General features: G+C 40.4%; 1 protein-coding gene across 8 annotated transcripts in view; it reads right to left on the reverse strand.

The window, feature by feature from the left end:
• Positions 1-5,709, reverse strand: part of MEIS2 (Meis homeobox 2) — a 268,428-nt gene that overhangs the window by 41,334 nt on the left and 221,385 nt on the right. The gene's annotated exons all lie outside the window — the stretch shown is intronic.

Raw genomic sequence — 5,709 nt, forward strand, 5'->3', positions numbered from 1 at the left:
CAAACCAATCATATTATACCTGGTGACTTTTGATGTTAAAATTGTATTAATAATAAAATATGTCAGGGTAACAACAAAAAGCTTCTGTTTTTCATAGTGATTTACATGTTTTGGGAAAGTATCCTTTTTCCATTTGTGTGAGGCCCATATGGACCTGGAGATTTACAGCTACCAGACAATGGTGAAATAACCCAATTGCTCTTTGACAGGTGGACAGGTCCTGATAATTATAGTCAGACAGCTTAACACTACCAAAGTGGCATAAACAAACATATAGAACACTAATCAATATTAGTTTCTTACTTTTGCATTTTTAAACCCATGTGCTAGCAATCTATATTTTTCTTCTGCCCCATCTGGGAAAAGCAAAATGGTAGTTCTGCTTTAAATGTTTCACAACACACAAACACATCTTTGTTATTTTCCACAAACTACAATAGTAACCAGTGATGAGCCAATGGTGAGACTCCAATCCCTCAAAGCTATTTGCAGGCATACAGCTAGGTAATCTGACCTGCTGAATACCTTAGAAAGTCTGGTTTGAGTACTTGATGGCTAACTAGGGGTGGAAAAACTGGTTCAGAAACAATAAGGCCTGGTCTGAACATGAATCTTCCCCTCCTACCAACCTCAAACTGATCCTTCTTTAAAATATCTTGTGCTTCAGGGCTTCCCCAGGTCACATTCATTCCAAAGTGTGTGTGACCTGGGGAAGCCTCAGAGCATGAGATTTGAATGTAGCAAGCTGATGCAAGCCCTGTAAAGACTTCCAGGCTCACTATGACCCCACACTGTGATTGTCAAATATAAGGAGTCCTACTGAAGGTCAAAAGATCATTTTAAAATCAAGCATAGGGAAGCGAAGGGTGATTAGAGATTCCAGGTCCAGGCTGGCTTTTGTCTGTTGACCCTACTTAGAGGGATAAAGGAAGATCATGTATAACATTGGGGGAACTGAGGAAAAAGAAAGAAATATTGAATGAAAGGGAAATAATGAGTCACAGGGAAGGTGAAATATGAAGTTTAAACAACTTGATTGACTGGAGGTGGATTGGAGAAGTTTGGGAAGAGAAAGACTGAGACTAGTTACAGACATTCAAAAAGTCCAAGGTGGAATTGATCTAAGTTACGCGGTTTTCTGTAAGTGGCGCAGTTGAGATCTGTAGTGAACAGAACCTACATTCTCCCTCTGGTTGGGGCTGGGGAGAAATCCTGGGCTGGGGTCTGCCATTTTTAAACCAGTCTGTGTGCACCAAAAGTCTGTCTGGTCACAGGTAGAGACCAATTTTGTGTTCTGAATTTCTGTTCTGTGAGGGGCATAGACTGTTTTTTGATCACTTATACTAATAAAAGTATAATATCTGTACCTGACCTGAGAAAAACTGATAATGGGCATGTGGTTTATGAAGGTGGAGGGAAAGTTAACACACAGCAAGGAATGGGAAGTGAGTACATCAAAGATTCAGATAAAAAAGCTAAAATTTTGTGGGGCTTATCTAAATATCATGTGTACTTGCCCATATCCATGTCCAGCATCTCCAGTCTCTATCAGCTGACACGGCCATCAAGAAGCTTATTATTCTTCTCTGTTAAGTGTTCTTACATTGGTCTTATCAGCGTTTAGGATAATCTGGAGGGAGACTGCTCTCTAGACCATTCTTTGCCATCTGATAATTGTCCATTTCTACTCCCTTTGCATTGGTCAAGTGGTGGAATGGGGCTCAGGATCTTGCTCACTGACCTCAATGGGACATAGGCATGCAGATGGATGTGGCCCTTGGTTTTCTAACCAGGAGACCACTTACAACAAACAAATAGAATTAAGAATACAAGGTTCATTAAACTTTAGTAGGATTTTTTCTGCTAGGCAGATTGATGCTGATCTACTGTATAAATAGAGGATATAAAATGTATAAAAACATGCAACTGTCCTTCCTTATATGTGCTAGGATAGTCTAGTAGTACCATGTCATTTTAATACCTTTTAAATTGATACTTTTTTCAAAGTCTGAAAAATACACTTGTACTTCTTTACTTGTCCTTGAATAACTCCTGATTACTAAATTTGTGTTTATCAAATTTAGCTTCAAATCCTGTGCTCTAGGAAGCCTGTGTGTGACTCCCCCTAGAAACTACGTACATGATTTGTAAGAAAAATTTGGTCCCTATGAAGAAGCAGGTAAATAGGTTTTAAAGATGCAACTGATATAATTACAAACACACAAGAAAGCCATGAAAGACTAGCAGAAAAATTCAAATGAGCCAACAAAGACACAAGGCTGGCTCTGACCTGGGAATTTGTTAGCTTTGATCCTGATCTTTGTGGGCCAGAATCACCAGTACTGACATTAACCACATGTGTATATTACAGCGCTGATAAAAATATGATAGAAAGGTGTATCCAGAATACAATCCTCCTATCCTGAGTTCTTATACCTGGTATATACTTTGGTATTTTTATTTATTTACTTAATTGCAGCTTCAAGAAATCTCAAAGGAAACAGAAACATGGTCAAGTATCTAGAAGTAAGAAAATAGATGACACTGACATTTTGAATTTTTTGGACTGAGGATCATCTTACAGATTTCCCTTCTCATTTCTTTCTATTTGGATAACAAATAACCTCTGAAACCTCCCCTGAAATCCTGCATATCCATTCTTTCCCTGACTGGTTCAGCCCACCTCCAACAGGTATCAAGAATTTTCTACCAGCTTGCTTTAAAATTTGCCTGGTTTGAGGTGGAGTGGTATGGACATAACTTATTGTTGTATTATTCAAATGCGTGGGGTGTTGGAAAACCACTGTGGGCCAAGTCTTTTGGTGTAATGTGGCTACATTGCACCATATGACCAATACTATCCATAAAAAAGTGTTAACTAATGAACTCCAATACAAAAGCTAAATTCCAATGATGATGAGATGGTGAAGAGGCATCTGTTCCATTCACCTTCACTGATCTTGGCATGGCAGCAAAAACTACGCACAGGCAGAGGGATAGGTAAGTGACTAGGGGAGCTCTTATCCAGGAAAATCTTTGGGTTCATTTTCAATCCCTTAAAGCAACTGCAGCCAGCTTTAACAGAGAGAAAGGGAATGTGCATGCACAGAGTAACAGAGTTATGGTAAGACTGGGTTTGTGATTCTTGAACTGTTTGGTGAAGGTAACTCAATTTTTAGGGAAAGATAATTAAACCTAAACTGAGTGATAATCACACCTAAAATGTTCAATTTATTTGAAACACTTTATGGTGCAAGAGTCCAGGCAGCCAGGAGCTGCCCACACTCTCCGGCTGCCCTTGGCAGGCCCTCCAGAGGCTTGAGGACCCTGATCCTGTGCACCCTAGGTATTCTTGCACAGAATTTGGTCCCTCAAGCTCCAGGAGTACCTGCTTGGCTTTCCTTGCTTACTAAGATGTGCCCCAGAGATCCCAGGGGTGTGTCTTAGTAAGTGGGGAAATCTAGGCAAGCACTTTCCATGCTGGAAGAGCCTGATCCTGCATGAGAATGCCCTGGGTGTGCAGGACTGGGCCTCTCAAACCCTGGGAGAACAAGTTGCCCATTGACCTGCAGGGCCAACTAGTGGGACAATGGGTGGTTCATTTTGTCCACTGAAACAAATCAGCTTTGCTGCAACATAGCCTGACACAGCTGCTCTGCTTCATTTGGTGACATCTCTTTCTACCCTAAGCGATGCTTCTCTAAAGGTACAATTTTCCCTTGCATCCCTATGCCAGTTTCGATCAAGAGGCTAAGGAAAGAGTCAAGGAGTCAAGGCGTCTACCCTACCCTCCCAATTCCTCATCATGTGGACCTGTAGTCTGAAGAGTTTTCTCAGCAGCACTTGTCAAGCTTGAAGGTGCTACTAAGCAACATGCCTTGCCTACTTGCTTTGGGCATGCCAGTTCCCAAAAATGAGGCACTGTGCCCATTTTAGAGTGGTAGAAGACCAGTCTCAGGCTCTTATCTCTATTATGCTTACTGCTACATGCTTTTCAGCAGTGTTCCTGGGCTTGACATGCCCACAGGTCAGGCACCAGCAACCTTTACAAGCCACAAGCTAATACAACTTGGTTCTGGTTCGATGTGGGCCAGGTGACTTTAGCAGCAGGTCAGCAGAGTGGGGCTTTGCCTGAGCTTGCACTGGAGACAGGCAATTGGGAGCTGTCCCTGTACTGCCACTGCTTCTCTTCAGCCCCTGCTCACTGACTGTGGAGCGGGTGCAGCTTCCAGCTAGTGGGAGCTGTGCTGGGCTCAGGCAACTGGAAGCTGTGTCACTGTTGCAGCTGGGGGTAGGTAGAAGTGGCAGTGGTGTGCACACGGCTTCTAGCTGCCCAGATCCAGAGCAGTCTGTTGCTGCTGAGCCAGGTGAGGGCCAGATCTGGACCTCCAGCTCCGTGGGCCAGATCTAACCCACAGGCTAGATCTGTTGCCTATCCCTGCCCTAAGTTACAATCTAACCTAAAATGAATAGAGAAAACACACTGAAAATAAGTATGAACTTGTATAAAAGGACATCTTTAGGCATGCATGTTCTACTGCTCTTATTCAGGGATGCAAGTTCCTTTGAACAGAATGTCAATAATTATTTTATATATAAAGACTCTTAAATTATATTATTTTCAGCTGAGAGCTTGAAGATTCAATCAGCTCTCTAGTTTTACTTGCTAATTGCAATAAACTCCCTCAGTGGAACATAATTGGAAATTTGTTTTAAATGCAAATGACACTAGTATTTAAGTCCACAAGGTAAGCCAGAGAAGTGTTTTTTAACAGTTAATAGATTTATTTTCTCAAACCCCAAAGTATTATTTTTTTATGAAGATCTGTGCCATTCAGTTATACTTGCATTGTGACAATGATAACTAGCACGGTGCCACAGAAACCAGAAAAATGCATTTGGGGTTGGGCCTATGCATCACAGAACAGAATCAATCTTCCTAATTAACTGCAAATTAGCAATCCCAAAATGAGTGGGATCAACCTGTCTTCGCTGGCCAAGAATCATGTTAAGTATATAGCTTCCTCTAAGTGCCTCTAAATTACATTTACGCCTGTATAAAGTAACATTCTTTTAATCTAATGCTGCATTAGTGTCACTGTTCTCAAAGTTATTGCGCTGTTTTAAATTTCAGCAGATAGGTAGACAGATAGAAAGATAAACAAATTAATAGACAGATATGGAGATAGTCTGATATTTTGTTATGCATGGCTCAGAGTAGCTCATAAATCACAGTGAAGCTACAAACAAGGTACTAATTAGCATAAATCTCTGGAAAGAAAAGTTTCTGTTGAATGGTGAAATTCATTAAGGCCAGTGAGCAGTAGCTATTAATAAAGATAAAGATAGTAAGTGCAGAATGAAAGATAAAATAGAAAAATGAGACACAGAAGATATTTGATTAAATCCATCCCTAATGATCAAAATTGCCAAATAATGTAAAACTAAAACTAATGTTACTGATATACTGTTTTTACACTTACGGGTGTAAGATCAAAAAGATCTTGAGTATTGTGAGAGTACAAAGGACTGACCTTAGGTAAATTAGCTTAATTAGCTAATGCTTGTAAAGTACTAGATAGATATTAAGTATTATTTATTAATTCATAATTATTATTGGACAAAATGGGATTTGGGATCCTATAGGTTGTATATTTTCCCCATTCTTTGCATTAAGAGTTTCACTGGTGCGCACTGGCCTATACATGC

The sequence above is a fragment of the Gavialis gangeticus genome, unplaced genomic scaffold (assembly GCF_001723915.1).
Source record: "Gavialis gangeticus isolate Ggan-Ray unplaced genomic scaffold, GavGan_comp1, whole genome shotgun sequence".
Classification (NCBI taxonomy): Eukaryota; Metazoa; Chordata; order Crocodylia; family Gavialidae; genus Gavialis; species Gavialis gangeticus.